General features: G+C 43.1%; 1 protein-coding gene and 1 non-coding gene across 2 annotated transcripts in view; both read right to left on the reverse strand.

Annotated features, from left to right (window-relative positions):
- Nucleotides 1-22,543, reverse strand: part of ADCY8 (adenylate cyclase 8) — a 578,382-nt gene that overhangs the window by 492,314 nt on the left and 63,525 nt on the right. The gene's annotated exons all lie outside the window — the stretch shown is intronic.
- Nucleotides 14,784-15,005, reverse strand: LOC115460799. Its single transcript, XR_003940585.1, has one exon. It is a non-coding gene; the product is annotated as a small nucleolar RNA U3 (small nucleolar RNA).

The raw sequence follows: 22,543 nt of genomic DNA on the forward strand, positions 1-22,543 counted from the left end.
ATCAAGGAGAATACCTGTGGTATTATATAAGACTAGTAAGAAAGGCCCGTTTCTGACACAAATGAAACGGGCACTAGCAAGGTTTTCCTCGGAGTGTGTATGTTTGAGTGTATGTGAGAGTGACTGTGTGTGAGAGAGAGAGTGAATGTGCGAGTGTGTGTGTGTGAGAGAGAGTCTGGGTGCGAGTGTGTCTTTGAGAGAGAGAGTGTGTGTGTGAGAATGAGAGTGTGTGCAAGTGCGTATGTGAGACAGTGTGTGAGAGAGAGTGTGTTTCACACAGATACAGTGTGTGCGAGAGTGTGTGTGAGACACAGACTCTCAGTGAGACTGAGTGTATGAGATCAAGAGAGTGTGTGAGTGACTGTGTGACACATAGAGAGTGAATGTGATACAGTGTGAAACATAGAGTGTGTGAGAGAGAGTGTGTGAGAGTGAGAGAGAGAAAGACATTGACTGTGAGAGAGAGAAAGTGTGTGAGAGAGAGAGAGTGTGTGTGACAGAGATACCTCCCCCCTCTCTGGTGTCAGGCCCCCCTCCATCCCTCTCTCTGGTGTCAGGTCCCCCCCTCTCTCTCTGGTGTCTGAGCGTTACTGTGCAGGACGCTGAACTCTGGCTGTGCTTCAAGGAACTGACCAATACTATTTAATAGAATGCACCTCCAACATTCTGAAGCCGAGAAACCTTGTGTGGTTGGTCACTTCTGCTTGTGACGAACCCGGAAGTACGTGATGTCAATTCAGGAGATGGATACAGAGAGCAGGAATGCCTCAGCCATGCAGTCAGCTTCAGAATGTTGGAGGTGCGTTTTATTATATAGGATAAGTACTGGATTTTTATTGGATTTCATTATCTTTGATTTTCAGTTGATATAATTATGGCTCCTTGATGTGTGATGATTGAAAAATAGTCCATTCGTATATCTGTGAAATTATTTGCAATATATATACTGGACACATTTGTATATTTTTCTGAGCACTATTATTATGATTATTACTTTTTACCAAAGTGGTGTTTAGATTTCTTATAATTGGATTTGGGATTTTTTGATTTCTCTCCTTTTTTTGTATTGTTATTGTTAAATAAATTTCAACACATTAAAGCAGTTCTATAATATATTAATTTGCTTTTTTTTATCAAATACATCCAAAAATTAAAAACATTTCCAAAGATTCTGAAAATGAACCATATTTTTGGCCAGTACACCTCCCTACTAACCTTTACCGGATAATTTTATAAACCATTTTGCTGGGCAAGGAAAAGTTATGTCTTACCTGATACATTTCTTTCCTTTAGTTCTGTTAGACCAGTTCAGACCAATGGGTTATGCCCCTCTACCAGTGAATGGAGACTGAGGTAAAAAATAGTTCTTGTGACTAGTTCCTTAAGAGTATTATGTAGCACAGAATGTTCAATATTTCAAATATCCAAGCAATGGTGCTCAAAATCTGCCTGATGGCCAGTACAGAAATTTTGAGACCCAATCAGTAATAACCCTACCAGCTAGTGAGGCACACAGATATTTCACTGAGGGGCCATTTTACTAAGGCGCATAGGTGCCTATTCTGCTTATTTTTGAAAGAGAAGATCGGCCATCTTCCGACACAAATCGGGAGATGGCAGGCAATCTCTCAAGTCTGGCAAAATCAGCATAATCGAAAGCCGATTTTGGCCAGCCTCAACTGAAGTCCGTCGCAGGAGTGGCTAAAGTTTAAGGGAGCGTGTTGGAGGCATAGCGAAGGCAGGACTGGGGCGTGGTTAACACATGGCCACCCTCTGCCAATAATGGAAAAAAGAAGGCCGGCCCTAACGAGCATTTGGCCGGTTTTACTTATTCCATTTATTTTTAGGACCAAGCCTCCAAAAAGTGCCCCAACTCACCAGATGACCAGATTCCGGAGGGAATCGGGGATGACCTCCCCGTACTCTCCCAGTGGTCACCAATCCCCTCCCACCCAAAAAAAACAAAAAAAAAAACATTTTTTGCCAGCCTCAAATGTCATACCCAGCTCCATGACAGCAGTATGCAGGTCCCTGGAGCAGTTTTAGGGGGTACTGCAGTGCACTTCAGGCAGGCGGACCCAGGTCCATCCCCCCCTACCTGTTACACTTGTGGTGGTAAATGGAAGCCCTCCAAAACCCACCCGAACCCACTGTACCCACATGTTGGTGCCCCTCTTCACCCATAAGAGCTATTGTAGTGGTGTAGAGTTGTGGGGAGTGGGTTTTGGGGGGGATTTGGGGGGCTCAGCACCCAAGGGAAGGGAGCTATGTACCTGGGAGCTATTAATGAAGTCCACTGCAGTTCCCCCTAGGGTGCCCGGTTGGTGCCTTGGCATGTCAGGGGGACCAGTGAACTATGAATGCTGGCCCCTCCCACTACCAAATGCCTTGGATTTGGCCGGTTTGAGATGGCCGGCATTGGTTTCCATTATCGGCGATCAATAGAAATAAAACAAAATAAAACATGAAAAAGAAAATAAGATGATACCTTTTTTATTGGACATAACTTAGTACATTTCTTGATTAGCTTTCGAAAGTTGCCCTTCTTCGTCAGGGCAACCTTCGAAAGCTAATCAAGAAATGTACTAAGTTATGTCCAATAAAAAGGTATCATCTTATTTCTTTTTCATGTTTTATTTTGTTTATTTCTATTGATTACCTTTAAAAGTGGACTAACACGGCTACCACACCTCTCTACTCATTATCGGCGAAAACCGATGCTGGCCATCTCAAACCCGGCCATCTCTGACATTTGGCCGGCTCCAACCGTATTATCGAAACGAAAGATGGCCAGCCATCTTGTTTCGATAATATGGTTCAGAACACCTCTTTATGGCACCGGCCTTAGAGATGGCTGCCCATATAGATGGCCGGCACCATTTGATTATGCCCCTCTATGTGTGTTCAATGTGTATCAATTTGGAACTACCGCCCAGCTACCATGTGCTCTGGGCAGTAATTCCATTTTTTATGCACGTCAAATACGCGAGGCAGAAAAAAAATTATTTTCTACTGCATGGCACTAACAGGCAGTAATCAGCAGTGTACGTGTGCTGATGATTATGGCCCGGTTAACGCATCAGACCTTACCGCTAAGTCAATGGACGGCGCCCCCCGTCCACCTCAGTGCCCCCCATCCACCACTGTGCCCCCCACCCACCTCTGCGCCCCCCCCCCAAAAATTGCAGAGCTGGCTATAGCCGGGGGGGGGGGGGGGGGGGCAATGCATTACTCTCTCCAAGAAAAAAAATTAAATGATCCCAGGTTCCAATCTAATTCATGTTTAATATGGGATAAAATGCCATAAATAAGTAAATAAATATAAACTTTTAACGTCCAGCACCTGATTCTCAAAGTGGACATATTCCAAATACTATAATGAAAATAAAATTATTTTTTTCTACCTTTGTTGTCTGGTGACTTTGTTTCTCTGATCATACTGGCCCAGTATCTGATTCTGCTGCTCTCTATCTGTTCCCTTGACTCCGTTTCCAGGGCTTCCTTTCCATTTATTTCTTTTCTTTCCTCCTTTCTTCTTCATTTCTGGTCCTCCGCAGACTTGACTGTACAGTGGATCCAGATTCTGCCTATTTTCTCCATCCATGTGCAGTTTCTCTCCTCACTTCCTTTCCCCTCATCTAATATCCTTCCTCTGTCTTCCATCCATGTCCAGCATTTCTTCTCTCTCTCTTCCCTCCCCTCCATCCATGTCCTGAAACTCTCCTCTCTCCCCTGCCCCCCTCTGCTCATCCATGCCCAGCAATTCTCTCCCCTGCCCCCCTCTGCCCATCCATGCCCAGCAATTCTCTTCCCTGCCCCCCTCTGCCCATCCATGCCCAGCGATTCTCCTCCCTCCCCCCCCCCCGCTCCCATCCATCTTTCTGTATTACCTCCGTCGAAGCGCCGCCTTATTTAAAGCCCTGCTGCCTGTCTCCAGCCTTCCCCTGCTTGCTTCATGATGTTCGTTCCCTCAGTCCCGCTGCAGAAAAAGGAAATGACGTCAGAATGACGTCAGAAGGCGGGACTAAGGGCACAAACTCATCAGACGCAAGCAGGGGAAGGCTGGAGACGGGCAGCAGGGCTTTAAATAAGGCGACGCTTCGATGGAGGTAATACAAAAAGAGACGGATGGGAGTGGGAGGGGAGGGTGGGGGCGAAGGACATCATTGAACATGTTTGGAAGCGGGAGGGGAGGTAAGCATGGCCTGTGATGGCGCCCTCCTGCCATGCTTACCTCCCGTAATGGAGCCGGCTCGCCCCAAAGAACAACTGGCTCGCAAGAGCTATCAAAATTTAACAAGCGGCTCTTGTGAGCCGGAGCGAGCCGGCTGCAGCACACCACTGTCTCAGGCCCAAAATGAATGTGCAATGATTTTTATTTTGCTGCCTGTCCATTTTTGGCAAAAAAAGGGCATTTTTTGCAGGTGCGCTCAAAAATGGACCTAGCACGTCCAATACATGTGTCTACACCAGCGCAGGCCATTTTTCAGTGCACCTTAGTAAAAGGACCCCTTATTCAGGAGATGTGTGACATACAATAGGTTAGGAAAAATGTACAAGTAGAATCCATGATATCTGAAAAATATACTCCCCTGTTTACTAAGCCACGCTAGTGGCTGCTGTGCACTAATGCTGACACAGCCCATTCAAAGTGAATGGGCTGTGTCAGTACTGCCACAAGGCAGCTGCTAGCATAGATTAGTAAATGGGGTGGGGGGATAGTTTGTAAGGGAGGGATTCTGGACTGGTCTGATAGGATTACAGGAAGAAAATTATCAGGTAAGACATAACTTTTCCTTCTATAGAATCCTATCAGACCAGTCCAGACCAATGGGATATAGCAAAGCAATGTACCCAACATAGGTGGGACTCAAAGATCTAAACATTAAAAAAAAACAACCCTGAAATAAATGCATCATTAATCTCCCCAGTCTAATAACCTGACAAAGAGATATAGATAAACTAGAATAGCCCTAGATTTCCTTTCCAGCGGTACCTAGTAGAGAGAATCAACAGCAATCAGAAGGGTTCTGGAAAGAAAAAAAGGTATGGAAAAGGAGAAGGATGTGATTCCCATGATAAGAAGGAATAATAGAAAACAGCATTGATAGACCATGCAAGACATGCGCAGACCAAGAAACAAACCCAACTGATGTTTTCCTTGAAAGAGTCTTTGAAGACAACAGCCTAAGACTAAAGCACATCTAAGAAAGAAATATTGCAACTACAATGGAAGTTCTGGAGGAGTTGAATGTCCAGAGAAGGAAAAACAAGAGGAAAGTTATCAGGGGCTGAAAAGCCACTGTGCTTCCCTATCTACATCTATGACATTCAAGGAAAATTAAGAAGCACCCTACGCTGAGAGTTAAGAAGGGAGACCAATGATAATAGCTATTGATTGGCCTGATACCAAAGAGTGCTCTATTCAGACATGAAAGCCCAAATGTCATTGTAATAGCAAGAAGAAGACATAAGGGCCCTGAGACACACGACTCTCAGACAGGACAACCCATGATTGCAGTCTATATTAATCTGAGAATAAAATACAATATTAGAGACTTCCTGCAGTTGTATAACAATGGTGGCTAATGCCAGTGCTATCGAATTAGCTTTGCAAAACAGCTAGACTGTAGAATCACATAAAGTATGTGGCTTGTATAGCCTGAGCCATATGAGTGACCTGCAAAACTGTACTAAAGAGTTGTGTACTAAAGAGTTAGTCAGCCACCAAAACCAGTGAAGACAGTCTACTTAAACAGCAATGCACTATAAGTAAATGCATCGAGAAATGTTATACGTGTAGAGCTATAGACGAGGCTGCCAAAACTGGAGACATCCAGGCCATCGCTAAAGCAGGAGTTAGAGGTAGTTGTGCAGAAGTATCCATATAGGTATCCATAGTAGCTGGTGCCATAGAGGTGGCAGCATGATAGAAGTAGCTGTGGTAATTGGTGACACACAGGTGGCTGCTGCCTCTGAAGCCATATGCTTGCGTGCTGAAGCTGAAACCATATCTGCTGATGCTGCATGCAATATTTATTTATTTTATTTATTTCTGCATTTGTACCCCACATTTTCCAATCTAATGATAGGTTCAATGTGTCTTACAGTTGTCTACAGTAAATTTGTAGTGATATATAGAACAATAAGGTTTACAGTCGTCAAATTTGAGAGCTGCAAAAGTTTTGCAGTTGCTTCAAAGTAGACAGGTTGAGTGTTTCATGGTCATTTGGAGTGATGGAAGCCTAGTTCAGTTCTGTTCATTGTCATAGTTATGTAGTGTTTTCCAGTGATCCATTTGGCTACATTGGATCATAGGGAAGGAATTTTCTGAATAAGTGGGCTTTCAGGTGTTTTTGGAAGGTCAGGTAACTGTAGATGAGCTTTAGATCTTTCGGTAGTGTGTTCCAGAGTTTGGTGCAGATGTATGAGAAGCCGGTAGCACATGTAGATTTGTATTTAAGGCCTTGGCATCTAGGGAAATGGAGGGTAAAGTAGGATCTCACAGACTTAGTTGCATTATGGATTAGTAGATCCATTAGGCTGGTCATGCAACCCAGTGAGAGGCCGAAGGTTAAACTGTAAGCCAGAGAACAGATCATGAATGATATGTGTGCTTTGATTGGTAGCGCTTTCAAATCTTTTTTTTTTCAGAATATAAGTCTAGCTGCTGTATTTTGTGCAGTTTGTAATAAGATTTGGTCTTCCACCTTGCGTAGATGCCACTGCAATAGTCAGCATGTGCAAGGACCATGGTTTGGACCAGGGTGCAGAATACATCTCTTGGGAAGTAGTGTTTTATAAGCTTCAGATTCCAAATTGTGTGGAACATTTTCTTTATAGTGTCTGCTACCTGGTTTCCTAGGGAAAGGTCACGATCTATGATGATTCCTAGGATTTTCAGTTTGTCTGATATGGGGAGAGATGATCCCAGGGCATTGATGGTTGTGAAGCATTCAGTATTGTCTGGGGATGAGAGTATTAAGCAGTGCGTTTTTTCCTTATTCAGTTTCATCTTGAAGGCTGATGTCCAGGATTCCATGGCATTCATGCTGCTCATGATTTTGGAAATAAATTTCAGAAGGATTATTTTTGAAAGGGATAAAGATTGTAACATTGTTGGTATAGATGAAGGGGTCAAAGCCTTGTTTGGATAGGGATCTGGCTAGTGAGACTATAATTATGTTGATTAGTATAGGTGAAAGTGGTGAGCCCTGCTCTTTAGTAATTACACTGGCTTCCAGTGGCACAAAGGATTCACTTTAAAGTGCTGACAATTGTTCATCAGGCGTTGTTTGCTTCTTCCCCATCTTATCTGAATAAGCACTGCAGGTGTACCATCCCAGATATATGTTAAGATCAGAATCGACTATGCATATATCTGTTGGTGCAGTAATGCAATTGCAAAATGCTGATACAAGAGCTTCGGCTTTTGTGTCAGCTGGAATCTCCTTGTGGAATGAACTATCTGGCCAGTTTTGGTGATGCTCTGACCTTAAGCAATTTAAAAACTTTTGAAACCAAAACTGTTTCTCCATTTGGTAATTATACATGAGTCTGATGTTTGATGCTGAGTAATGTTTTGTATTTGTGGTTGAATATGAATGTTTTTATGGTGGTATATACGTTTTATAAATAAATACATAAATAAATTCCACTCTTCAGGGTGGGGTGATTACAGAGTTTGACTTTACTTGATAGGACCTGGAGGTCAAGAAACCCTTGAACCAAGCAATTACCTTCCGTCCGATTCCTAATTTATCGAGTATTCTTTGTAGGATTTGGTGGTCCACCATGTCAAATGCACTTGACATGTCAAACTGGAGTAGGAGGATGTTTTTGCCTATTGAGATTTAATGTTTGAATTTGGTGATCAGCACCATTTATGTGTTGTGGAGGGGCCTAAAACCTGATTGGGATTCATGTAATATGGAGAATTTGTTGATGTGTTCTGTTAGCTGCTTGGCCACTATTCCTTCTATTGGTTGTTAGTTTTACGGATGCAACTGGTCTGTAGTTTGAGATATCATTGGTGTTTTTCTTGGTGTCTTTTGGGATTGGTGGGAGTAGTATATTACCCGTATCCAGTGGGAATTGGTCTTCCTGGAGCATAAAGTTTAGATGAGATGTGAGTTGTTCAATGAAGTGGTTAGGGGGTGCTCGCATGATGTAGTTGGAACATGTGTCTAGCTTGCAGTGAGCGATAGAGAATTTTCTTAACACTTGTGCTAAGGAGAGCTGGGCAAAAATAGTCCTTGTTCTATCTGCTGGTGATTCCACTGGGGGATGGTCTGTTTCATCTATGAAGGTTTCAAGTTTGGTATCAAGTTTGTTATCTTCCTGGGGAAGGTTTTACTTTAAGTTGATGATCTTTTCTTCAAAGTATTTGGCCAGTTGGTAGGAGATCATTGTTCGTTGTCAGTATTTTGATGTCTTAGGTTGTTTACAAGCATATGTAATTTCCTCGAGTCTTTATAATTACTACTACTACTACTACTACTATTTAGCATTTCTATAGCGCTACCAGGCGTACGCAGCGCTGCACAAACATAGAAGAAAGACAGTCCCTGCTCAAAGAGCTTATAATCTAATAATTGGGCCTATTATTTGTAGAATTTTCTTTTTACTTGTCTTATTTGTGTTTGTACCTCTTTTGTGATTCCCTCCATGTGGCTATGGTTGATTCATTTTTGTTTTTTCTCCATGCTCGATCTTGTCTTCTGCATTGCACTTTTAGTTCTTTAGTTGTCATCAAACCATGGGACTGTTCTGCATTTTTGAGAAGTTTTCGTTAGCATGAGTGCTATTTCATCTAGAATTGTAGTGCATCTTTAGTCCCATTCTGTAAGGAATTCTGTAGAGTTGGTTGGTGGTGACCACCGATTTTCATATACAGAGTGCCAGAATGTTGTTGTGTCTACTTTCCCTATTTTTTTGTATGAGGTTCTGACTTGTGTTTGTCAGGGTCCTTGTTCTTTCCAGTAGAGGGTCAAGTCTAGCCTGATATGGTCAGACTAGGGTTTCTGCCAATCTCTGGTTCTGTATTGTGAAGTTCTTGTCCATTGAGAATCTCTAAGCAAGGAGATCTAGTGCATGACCTTTTACATGGGTCGAGTTCTCTGGTGGCCGTTGGAATTCCCATAGTTGCAGAAATTTGTTGCACTCTCTGGTGCTATCAGTGCTATGATATTCCAGATGTAGGTTAATGTCACTTATTAACATCACATTTGGGTTTGCTACACATGTATTTGAGATGAAATCCATAAGGTTTGTCTGAGCCACTCTCCAGTTTCCTAGGGGTCTACAGAATAGGATGCAGCACAGGTGGTTGAGTGGGGATTTGTCTTTTATCTTGATCGATGCGATTTCCAGTTGCAGTGTTATGGATTCAGCTATGGGTTCCATTGTGAAGAATGATCTGTATATTAATGCGATGCCCCCTCCTTTTTTCCCATTTCTGATCCAGTGCAGAATTTTATAGCCTGGAGGGCAGAGGTCCAGTATTATAGGGTCTTCTTTGTCGTGAATCCATCTTTCGTTGAGGAAGATTAGTCTGAGGTCTTCTTCCATTACCCAGTCCTTTATTGTTTCCGTTTTGATTATTGCTGATCTAGCGTTGATGTATCCCACTGTTATTGGTAATTGGTTATCCTCTGTTGTTGGGATTATGGGAGTTTTCACTAGTTGGCTCTCATTTGGCTTGTTGGTTTGGTGTAGTGCCCTTTTTTGGTGTTCACTGTGTTTGAAATGTTGTTGGGTCTCTTGTTTGCTCAATTTTTATATTGATGGAAGGTGGTGTGTCTGGTTGGGTGATCTGAGTTGCATAGTATAGGTATGATGTTGTTGTCTTCTTGTGTTAGGGCTATTGTAGTGGTAGTTAGTGTTAGGATAAATAATCTTAGAAGTCTTGTGATGTGTATTTTTTCTTCTTACTGTGTAAGGGGGGGAATTGGTCATTGTTAGGATTCTGTAAGTTTTGATGTGTGCCTGTGCATGTTTCTAGGATTGTTGTGATTGTTGCTAATATCTTGTAGGTTAGGAGGATATGTGCCTGTGATGTATAATTTCTTTTGTACTGTGAAAAATTTTAGTTTTCAAGTATTTGTGTGATTAGTTTATGGGTATGCACTCTGGCCTTTAGTGTTTGTGGGCTAGTAGATCTTGTAATGTGTAAGAGACTAGGGATGTTTGAATATTTGAGTGTTTTGTCTTATCTGAGCTAGTATTTTGACTAATCGGGTTAGTGGGAGAAATTTCTCTCCTGATCTGTTGCAGGGCATCAAGTGGGGACTGGTACCTGGAGTGACTCTTCTCTACCTGTGAACAGTTGTCCTCTGCATAGTTCTGCACTGTTCTCACCGGGGGGGATGCTTTCATCATTGGGGTATAGAAAATCCTCTCCTGGGTCTTTACTTTTCTGGGGTCACAGATGTTGCTTAGTCACGCTGAAATCCTGATGGTCAGGTCATTCCCGGTGCTTTGGTTAAATTCCTCTGATGCCTTTTCGCAGAGTGGGTGAAAGCACAGATGTGATGTCTCTCATATTTCTTCACTGGCTGCAATTTTTGAGCTGGTGCACTCGGTGCAGATTGTGTGCCTGCTGGACCATTTTGTGGTGGGAAAAGATGTGCCTCCTGTGCCGGGCTTCCCTGTCCTCAGCAAGCTGCACATAAGACAGTTGGGGATGCTCTAGTGTTGTCCATGCGTGTTCTGGTCAGCAGATTCATCCGCTGGTCGATGGTGGGAAGGTGGTTTTATAGCACTCCTCAGTTCCGGGTTCGCTTTCGGAGATCTGTGGAAGGGTGAGAAGTGGTGACCGGTGGGATTCTAGGACTACATGAATGGGTTCAGTGCAGCCTAGGTGAGGAGACATGCAGTGGATCCAACAGTTTCCCGGTTTCGACAGCACAATGCAATGGCTCATATTAAAAAATTGCACATTTGCCATAGCTGAAATATGTGTGGATGCTGATTTTGATGCCCTACTTATGGTTACCACAGTCAATGACATAAATGTCCATCCAATGTACCATAGACAGCTGATGCCACATAGGCAGGTTTGAAACTGTGCCATACACACAGCTTCCATGACTAGGCCATACAGGTTGTTGCTGGAACTGTGCTATTCAGGCAGACACAGAAAATAAGCGGCTGCTTAAGCTGAGTAGCTCATGCTATAGTTGTTGCAACTATGGCACGAGCTAGTTATTGCAGGTAAATAAACAGTGACTATGGAAATTGTACACAGAGGTGATGGTAACAGGAGTGACACAGGTAGACGTTCAGGACAGCTAGACTGGCAACTGCTTTAGGAGAGCAATACACGGGGCTGCTGCTACAGGGGAACAACCCATAGGAATACTACCATTATGTAATACAGGTGGCCGCTGCCACTGTGCAACCAAGATGGTTGCAGCAAAGGTGGCTTCTGCCATTATGCAACACAGCTGGATGTCATCACTGTGCAATACCACAGGGTGCAGTTAGTGTGCAATATCAGTGCTATTGTGCAACCCAGGCAGTTGCTGCCATTGTGCAACCCCAGGCATATGCTGCAATTGTGCAACACAGCTGGATGTCACCACTGTGCAAACCAATGAGTGCAGTTAGTATGCAATACCAGTGCCACTCAGCAACCGTGCCAGTGAGCTGAGAAGCCCAGGAAGATATAGAAAGAACTGTGGAGGTGAACCACTGCTGAATGGAAAAACTGTGCAATCAGGCATGCTTTGAATCCTCAGTGGCTACTGAAATGAAAAAATACTAAAGCAACTATCCCGAATCCAGCAAGCCAAATGAGTTGTTGAAACACAGTGCACCCATGAAATTTGGTAGAACACAACCAAGAATTGCATTGTACAGCTTTGATCAGATAGGAATTTTTTTTTCCTTTTTAAGAATAATATTGGTGATGGGAAAAAAAGCAAGTTTGGCTATTTATGCCAAAATATAGCCAGCTGGCTGAAGAAGATAAGAACAGTTAATTCATAGGAACTCAAATATTGTAAAAACTAAATACAGTTAACTGAAATTAATGACTGCTACACATATGAACAGACTTAGGGCCTTGTTTACTAAGCCGTGGGGTAGGCGCGCTAGCATTTTTAGCATGTGCTAAAAATTAGCATGCACTAATGCTAAAGACACCCATATATTCCTATGGGTGTCTCTAGCGTTAGCACATGCTAAAAACTCTAGCGCACCTTAGCAAACAGCCTAATTGATATTCAAATTAAACACAGAGAAACATAGTAGAATCTGTATCTACTCTTCAGGCAGCTACTGTAACCATTAAATTGCAGCATATAGCAAGGAATCAAATAATAGGAGCACATGTCCTAGTAAGGGGTAAAATCATTATGTTTTTAACTTAAGGAGAGCTAATAAATGTTTGGATTTGCATACTGTGAACCAAACAGACAGGAAATACTTGAAAAAAACAAATACCAGCTGACAGAAATGGAAAAATAATTTTGGCGGGAAAAATTGTAACAGTCTGGTGGAAGATATAATGTCACACAAAACAGGAGTATCTCATCCTCCACATAACAGAGTCAAAGAAATATTTGTTGCTTATACATAGCCAAAGAGAACATTTCACTGCTTATATAAACCAGACAAACAAAGGTTCCTGTCAATAATCCCTGCTGTGAGACAGGGGCGTAGCCAGACACCCAATTTTGGGTGGGCCTGGGCCCAAGATGGGTGGGCAGAAGAACCCTGCCCCATCCCACAGGTGATTTGGTCTCTCCTTCTCTCGCCATATGGTCCCTCAAATTTCCCCCTTCTCCCGTATACCTTTTAAATAGCAGATTTTCACCAGCAGCGAGCAGCAACTAATACACACTGCTCATGTTGGCCCCACACACTTCCCTCTGATGAAGCTTCCTGTTTCCGCCTAGGCAGAAATACATCAGAGGGAAAACTGTGGGGCCGGTGCGAGCAGTATATATGTCACTGCTCACTGCAGGTGAAGATCTGCTACTTACAGGGTATGCAGGAGGGACACTTGTTGGGAGTTTTCTGCTGGTGGAGCTTGGGGATCCCTGCCAGCCACATCATAGGTATGCTGCTACTAGGTGGGCCTGAACCCAAAGTGGATGGGCCTGGGCCCACCCAAGCCCACCCTTGGCTACGCCACTGCTGTGAGAAAAAAGTCAACCCAGATACCAGTGAGAGCTTAATAAGGAACAGAGGTGCAAATACCAGAGCACTAAAATAACTGAATTAAATCAGAAAAGGCTCTCCCAATGCAGGCTGACTTCAACAGGAGATGTTGGTGATCCAATGGTCTGGTGGGGGAGGGAGGGGTGGTAGGGATTTCAGAGACCTCTGAAAAATACCTCAGCTTCATAGCACAGCTACCTATTTTTAATAGGAACTTATGCCAAAGAAGACACCCTAACTCAACAGAACCCCAGGCATTAAACAGGGTTAGGAGAACAAGCCAAACAGGCACCCCCCAAACTCAACTAAGACTCAGCATAAAACTTCCTTAGGAGCACAAAACCCCAAAGGGGTAGTTAAAGTTCAACTGAAAGTAGTTACAAACCAGGTCAGGAGCATCCATCCACTTGAGAGACTGAGGAAATACTGAACATTTTATACTGCATAATACCCTTGAGGGGTGAGTTTTACTGCAGTTTGGTAAAAAGACCCCTTTGTTTTTATCTCAACGCATAATATTTATTTATTTTATTTATTTGTAGCATTTATATTCCACATTTTCCCACCAACTTGCAGGCTCAATGTGGCTTACATTTGCCGTAATGGAGGTTGCATTGCAGACCATAGTATTGCGTTAAGGTGCATACATACTTGGTACTAAACATGTAACATAACATAGTTAGAATGGATCAAGTTGTATATGTACATCATGTGCATACATTCATGGTAAAGAATAATACATGATGGTATTGCGTGAAGGTTCCTAAGTAGTGAATTGGATTGTAACATGCATTGGGTCTTCGACTATATAAAGTCCCTATTCAGCATACGGTTTAAAGTGGTATTGCTTAATCATTAATTTCAGAGAGTTTAATCAGTCATGTGATAAAAGTTCGGTTTTGTATATATCGTGTATGGTGTTGTTTTTTTTTTTTTTAGTATTTACGATGAATGCTTATGGTATGCCTTCGTGAAAAGATCTGTTTTCAGTAGTCCTCAGAAGATGGTTAGGTCCTGCGTTGTTTTTATGGCCTTCGGTAGTGCGTTCCATAGCTGCGTGCAGACGTATGAGAAACTGGTTGCATATGTGGATTTATATTTTAGCCCTTTGCAATTAGGATAATGGAGATTAAGGAATGTGCGTGATGATCTTTTTGCATTCCTCATAGGTAAGTCTATAAGGTCTGACATTTATGTCGGAGCTTCTCCGTGAACGATTTTGTGGACCAGGGTACAAACTTTGAATGCAATACGTTCTTTTAGTGGGAGCCAGTGAAGTTTTTCTCTTAGAGGTTTGGCACTTTCGTATTTCGCTTTCCCAAATATGAGTCTGGCTGCTGTGTTTTGAGCGGTTTTTAGCTTCTTGATGATTTGTTCTTTGCATCCGGCATAAATGGCATTGCAATAGTCTAGGTAACTGAGTACCATTGATTGCATTAGGCATGAACCAGGATGCTTCTTTTTATTACTTTTTTGGGTCACCCCTACTTTCTTTTGACTAATTTTATAGGAGCCCATTTATGCATGTGAATCAGCATTTTCCATAGCATCCTATCAGACTAGTCCAGTGTCCCTCTACCAGTGGATGGAGACAAAGAACACAGTTCTTGTGACTCACCACTTAGCCCAGCCTGCATCCTCTTCACCTTATCTCCTCTCAAGGAGATAAAGAGCACTCATCAAAGTCATACAGCAGTGCTCTGAAAGCAAGCTTGTAAGACAGGTTCATGCTCAGAAGAGAAAACTGCAACTCATCATCGTGGATGGCGAGACCAAACACTTTCTAACACATCTCTCCAGTTACACACTATAGAAATGATCCCAGAAAGTATAGTCTATCACCACTTAGCCCACCAGAGATTTGGGGGGGAGGGAGTTGGGGGGCTGGAGATCCACTGGACCTCCAGCCCCTGTGTCGCTGTTCAGGGGGGGCTTGGGGGGTACTTTAGGCCACCAGGGCCTCACTTTTGGAGGGGATCCAATGGACATCCAGGACATGGTAGCAGCCCAGGTTGACAGTGGCAGCTCATACTGTCTGATGGGGTGGGGGGTGGGACCAGAGCCTTAACCCTAACGCCAGCTCTGAGCTGGTGTAGGTTTAAGGTGCTATTCCATCCCTACAATCAGAGCTCTGTTCTCTGATCATAGGGGCGGAATACAAGCAAAGCTCATTTAAATTTAATTTAAATGAGCTCTGCGCTATTGCTTCGTTCAGGCACTGACAGCCCGATGAGCATGGGGGCACAGGTAAATGCGAGTCCTAGTCAAGTGCTAGTGGCCTCTAGCACCTGCATTTACCTTTGATCATTGGGCTGAAGATGAGGTTTTGTCTCGGAGGTTTCATTGGACTCTTCACTTTCCATGGAACCCCAGGTTAATAATTTATTTAGGAAGGTATTTTTTCAACTTAAGCAGTTAAGATTTAAGGGTCCTTTTACCAAACGGAGGTAAAAGGTGGCGTTGGCGTGTGGGATTGCCGCATGCTGAAGCCACCTGCTATCACTGCTGGTAAAAAAGGCCTTTTTTTTAGAGGGCCAGTAAATGGCTGTGTGGTAATTAAAAAACTGCCGCAAAGCCACTTACTGCTGGAGCCCTTACTGCCTCCTATTTAGGAGACAGTGAGCGCTCCTACAGTAACCCGGCGGTAATCGGGCAGCGCATGGCACTAGAAAATACAAAGGTATTTTCTAGCACCGGAAATGGTGTGCGGGAGACCAGAAACTATTTCCTGGGTGAGCCCAGTAGTAGGGTTGATTCACCGTACACCAAGCCAGCAGTAGCCCTACTACCTTTTAGTAAAAGAGTCCGTTACTTTGCTCATATTTTTTCGAGATTGTTTCGCTTTAATAGTCCAGATGTTGACTCATTCTCATCTGGACTATTGTAATGTCCTATACTGTGGTATTTCTGCTAAGCAGCTAAACAGATTTCAGCTCCTGCATAATATTGCAGCCAGGATTATTTTTGGTCTAAGGAGTAACCCCTTTAATGATACAGACGCACTGATTGTAAGTCCGAGATTGCAATATGTTCAAGGTTTCTTCCCTGAATTTTAAAATATTGCAAGGCGAGATTGTTGAATCTTTGACTTACACTATAGGTTTGTTGAGAACTAATCAAAATTTTCATTCTTCAGACTGTGCTTTGCTTACATATCCTTTTCTGAGAGGTGTTAGAACAAAGCATTTATTAGAAAGTTTGTTCACAAAAAGAGGGAAGCTGTTGCAGGGACAGGGAGAGGCAGAGGCCCTGGAGGAGGAAGAGGAGGGCCCCGCTGATAATTTTTCCTTTAACAGCAAGACCAGATGATATGGAATTTCTTTTTTGGACATGTTTTGTTGCATTCAGTTTTTAATAAACATAAGTATGAACAAAAAAATATATAAGGGGTCTTTCACTAAGGCGTGCTGGTGTTTTTAGCATGCGCTAAAAATAGGCATGCGCTAAATGCTAGAGACATTAATGTATTTCTATGGGCGTCTTTAGCATTTAGCGCACACTAAAAACACCAGTGCGCCTAAGTAAAAGACCCCCATAGACGACTTTCCTATGAGGAAAGGCTAAAGCGGCTAGGGCTCTTCAGCTTTGAGAAAAAGTGGCTGAGGGGAGATATGATAGAGGTCTACAAAATAATGAGTGGAGTTGAACGGGTAGAAGTGAAGCATCTGTTTATGCTTTCCAAAAATACTAGGACCAGGGGGCATGAGATGAAGCTACAATGTAGTAAATTTAAAATGAATTGGAAAAAATATTTCTTCACTCAACGTGTAATTAAACTCTGGAATTCGTTGGCAGAGAATATGGTAGAGGCGGTTAGCTTAGCGGAGTTTTAAAAGGGTTTGGACGGCTTCCTAAAGGAGAAGTCCATAGACCATTATTAAATGGACTTGGGGAAAATCCACTATTTCTGGGATAAGCAGTATCAAATGTTTTGTACTTTTTTGGGATCTTGCCAGGTATTTGTGACCTGGATTGGCCACTGTTGGAAACAGGATGCTGGGCTTGATGGACCTTTGGTCTTTCCCAGTATGGCCATACTTATGTACTTATGTACTTATAGTTTGTTCACATTACAGGCTGCCTTTATTTGGAATAACCTCCTCTTAAGAATTAGACAACAGTCTTCTTATACATCTTTTCATAGACAACTTAAGACATTTTTATTTTACAGATACCTCATTGAATTATATTGTAAACTTACTAATTATTTTATAGTAACTTAGTTACTCTAGTATTTATTTTACAATGTTATATTTATTGCATTTTCCAAGCGTGTAACTGGTCTCTTTTATGTAATATGCTTTAAACTTCTTGGGAGAAGGCAGACAATAAATATTCAAAATTAGATTAGCTCTTTACCATATTACTTTGGACCCCATCTGAACTGTGTGCACACTCTGAAAAGCTTTATTCGCTTGTATGCTTTTTTTCCTTTCAGCTCTTTTTTGTTGAAAGCTAGTACATGTCTTTACTGAAACTGATCTTAATGCCCTTTTACTAAGCTGCGGTAAAAGGGGGAACCTGTGCTGTTTTTTTGCTGAGTGCAGATTCCCCTTTTACCATAGTACGTAAAAAGGTGGAAAAAAGAAATGGCCAAGTGGTAAATTTGTACTTGCCACATGGCCATTATGGGGGGGGGGGGGGGGCGCACTTACTGCCACCCACTGCATTGACGGTAAGGTCTCCTGCGCTAACAATTTTCCATAGTGCTGAAAATGGCGTGCGGAGGGGACAGAACTACCGCCGGCACCTGTGTTGGGCCAGAGTTAGTTCCGTGTTGCCACACGTTACCTCTTTACTAAAAGGGCCCCTATGATAATGCCTTTAATTGTCTGTTTATATTCTTACAAATATTGTTCCTTCTCTTGTGTACAGTGAAGTTAATAAGTATATTCTAGTAAAGCTGTATTTGGATGGTATCAAAAGAGACAGCAGCTTCCTGAGCTCTGTAAATAACCCATTTGAACCCCAGAATTTATCAGAGAAACACTTTTTTAAACAACAAAGCTGTTTGTTGTTTAAAAAAGTATGTTTCTCTGATAAATTCTGGGGTTCAAGCTCAGGAAGCTGCTGTCTCTTTTGATACCATCCAAACACACTCCAACCAGCACAGGTTTCAGAACCCTGATTCCAAGTACAGGAGAACTCAATCTTAACACCCAAATCCCTTGGGACCTTCCTCCTGCAGAGCATAAGGAACTGCATAGCAAACAGGAGCCTCAAGACTACACAAACAATTTGCTAGATCTAAGATACTATTTTAGTCTACTAGTGCTTTCCTTAAATCCGTTTATTGGGCCGTTCTCCAGTCACAGTTGTAGCCTGGCTTTATCACATTATCAGAAAGGGGTTCTCCTCAACTTGCTTCTAGATCTGTCTGCTTACAACTATAATTTCGCAGCATGCTTCAAGTCTTTTTCAGTTTTATGTGTCTTTCCAGCTCTGTGCCATACCTTGCACAGCCTTAAACTACACACCTTAATTTTAGCCCTCAAGCCACCACGTTAGTTAAATTGGTCAGCTATGCCCTCTCTCTTTCTCTCTCTCTCTCTCACACATATATTTACAGCAACATTTTAAAGGCCATCAGGCCAATACTCAGTGCTATTTAACTGTCCTGGCTCCTGCTCAGTTAAATACCATTTAGTCAGCTAACTGCTAATATTCAGTGGGAGATAGCCGATTATCTTCGCTGAATATTCATGGTAAGCAAATAGCAGCTAACTGGCTATATTGCACGACATAGCTGGCTAGTTACGAATATTCTAGCGCTGGCTGGCTATGTTTAGCGGCCAAATAGGACAACCTAAATAGCAGTCTCTGTCTTTGGCTGCTGTAAATTTAACCGCCAATGCAGAATATTTACTTAGAGGTCCTTTTACTAAGGTGCGGTAAAAAGGGGCCCGTGCTCCAACCCTTTAGTAAAAGGGCCCCTTAGCCGGTTAAGTTTGAGCCAGCCGGAAAAAGAAAAAAGGATATTCAATGCTGGTCAGCGAAAATGACCCAGCATTGAATATCCAGGGTCAGCGCCAATCGCGGCACTTATGTGGGCTGCCTTCCGCAGTCTGAATATCAGGCCCCAAGTCAATGCTCCTCACACAGAACCCCATCAAATTTTCCAAGTTACCCAGTCCTGGAAGTCTGCCCACTTCATCCTGATGCATTATTGGATTTCGATAGGTAGAATCATGCACTACAAATAACACACTGCTTCAGGATACAAGTTTAAAACCAGGACTGGCTAAAAAGTCTCCCTCCTGGAATTGGGTGACTTAGCAACTCTGCTCCATTGCCCTATAACAATACACTGAAATACAGACAACAACTCAGTTCCTTAAACCCCAATTTAGAACAGCCCTTAGGTTTCTATTTTTGCTTTAGGGCCTGACTTCTAGCCACCAACATTCTCAGGGTGTCTCTCTCAAACTCATTCTACTGACAGGCTAGAGTTTCTGTGACCCAAGTCTCTTTTCCCTCTTCATCTCTCTAGAGACAGACAGCAATTTAGGCTCCCCAATATCCTGCTTAAATAAGCACAGGTGGCTAATTAGTTTGTGCTCCAAACTTTGGCAAACCTGGCTACTATGATTCCCAGAAGCCCTAGGAGCATACTGCTTTCTGAGCTCATTTGTTTTCTAGAGGTCCCCCTTGTGGCCAGCAGACCTAATCACCATGCTCAACACAAAAGGCATCGGTATAGAAATGTACTGTAACAAATAAGATATATTACAATAAATAAGAAGCTCTTGAAGAAAATAAAATGGGAACCAAGGAAACACAAAATGCAAATAGAGATATATGATCAGTGTTCCCTCTAAGGTGAGCGCAAGAGTGATCGCTCATACAAATTTAGAGCATCGCTCTCTTAAGATCATTGTGTGCTTACTTCAGAGGAATGCAGGAACAAAACTTTTTACTGCCCCAGAAGAATGGTAAAAACTTTTGTTCCCCTTCCTGTCTTCCTCCCCGCAGGTTTCACTTACCGGCAGTGATTCACATTAAGAAACTGTCTCCATGGCCTTACTCCTGCTGCATCCCGCCCTCTACAGCAACTTCCTGTTTAGCCTCAAAACAGGAAGTTGCAGAAGAGAAGGCGGGATGCGGCAGAAGGAAAGCCATGGAGAAGGCTTCTGACTGTGAATCGAAGCCACCTGCCAGTGCAGAAACCCAAGGAGGCTGGAGATGGGCTGCTGCATCCATGATGTATTCTATAAGGGGTGCTTATTGATATTCTAGCTGCTAAAACTACGTGCCTCCGTTTACATTAATGAAAGTGTGATGCAAATCCCAGTGCCTAGATTTAGGTGCATTGGGCTATATTCTATAACTATGCATGTAAATTTTGGAACACCCACGAAATGCCCATTTCCTCACCCATAATCATGCCACTTTTTGCCTGCGCACATTAGAATTTAGATACAGTGCGTTACAGAATACTCTTAGGAAGTTATGTGCGTAAATTCTAATTATTGCCAATTAGTGCTCATTATTGCTAAAGTGCTGTTAAAAATGCTGATTGGCTTGTTAAGCCAATTAATTACATGCACTGTTACAGAATATGCGCAAATTTTAGCGCAGAATGCTAGACGTGCTATATAGAATCCGGGGCACTATCCAGCTTATAATTGAAAAAGAAAAACGCCTATATTGCGACCCAAATCGGGAGATAGACGTTTATCTCACAAAAACGAATAAAGCGGTATAACCGAAAGCCGAATTTGGACGTTTTCAACTGCACTCCGTCGCGGATGCAGACAAAGTTGATGGGGGCGTGGTGAAGGCGGAACTGGGGCGTGGTTATCGGCCGATCAGAGATAGGCGCCTTTCACCGATAATGGAAAAAAAATATGCGTTTTTAGCGAGAATTTAGGGCACTTTTCCTGGACCCTGTTTTTCCACGAATAGGGCCCCAAAAAGTGCCCTAGATGACCAGATGACCACTGGAGGGAGTCGGGGATGACCTCCCCTGACTCCCCCAGTGGTCACAAACCCCCTCCCACCACAAAAATATGCCATTTCACAACTTTTTATGTTCACCCTCAAATGTCATACCCACCTCCCTGGCAGCAGTATGCAGGTCACTGGTGCAGTTATTAGGGGGTGCAGTGGACGTCAGGCAGGTAGATCCAGGCCCATCCCCCCCCCCACCTGTTACACTTGTGCTGGTAAATGGGAGCCCTCCACACCGCCCCCCAAACCCACTGTACCCATATGTAGGCGCCCCCCTTCACCCCTTAGGGCTATAGTAATGGTGTAGACTTGTGGGCGGTGGGTTTTGAGGGGGATTTGGGGGGCTCAACACCCAAGGGAAGGGTGCTATGCACCTGGGAGCTCTTTTACCTTTTTTTTTTTTTTTTGTAAAAGTGCCCCCTAGGGTGCCCGGTTGGTGTCCTGACATGTGCACTACGAATCCTGGCCCCTCCCACGAACAAATGCCTTGGATTTATTCGTTTTTGAGCTGGGCGCTTTCATTTTCCATTATCACTCAAAAACAAAAACGCCCAGCTCACAAATTGTCGAATAAAACATGGACGTCTATTTTTTTCGAAAAAACGGTTCGGTCCGCCCCTTCACGGACCCGTTCTCGGAGATAAACGCCCATGGAGATAGACGTTTTTGTTCAATTATGCCCCTCAATGTGTACAAAAAACATGAAGCCCCCCCCCCCCCCCCACACACACGAAAAAAACCCCCACTGCAAAAGCTTTGTTTAACATGAAGACTAATCAAACTTTTTTTAAGGCTGTGCACACTTGTGGGGTAATTCTGTAAGGTGGCGCCTAGTTTCAGGCACTAACAATGCATATAAATGTCAGTAATATAGTCATTTACATATACAAGTAGCCATTTAAGAGCACAAATGACCTCTTATAAAATATCACCCAGTGTAAACATACAAATGGTGCTTACTTTGATGGCAGGCATGCACATGAGCTGAATGTAGGCCATGTGCATGCCCAAATTCAACCCATACAAGTATGACAATCCTACTACATAAATGAAGAGTGACCGACATGCCGCGCATGCGTCACATCACAGGTCTCTTGCGCATTGCCACTGTAGCTGTCCCGGGCCAGCCCTTCGGCTGATGGATGATCTTCGCTCGCTCGCTCTGAGCGCAGGCTTCTATTGGTAGAGAACACACCCCCCACCCAGGAAGCATCCTCTGAGGCAAAGAGCCGCATCCTGTAACCTATAACTCGATCTCACGGGGACAGGATGTGTACGCAATTGGGCCGACACTTAAAAACATATGAACGGAGTAGCCTAGACAACTTAATTGGCTTAACAAGCTAATCATCGTTGTTAACAGCACTTAACAAGCAATAATGAGCACTAATTGACAACAATTAGAATTAACGTGCACAACTCACTA

The sequence above is a fragment of the Microcaecilia unicolor genome, chromosome 1, assembly GCF_901765095.1.
Source record: "Microcaecilia unicolor chromosome 1, aMicUni1.1, whole genome shotgun sequence".
Lineage (NCBI taxonomy): Eukaryota > Metazoa > Chordata > Amphibia > Gymnophiona > Siphonopidae > Microcaecilia > Microcaecilia unicolor.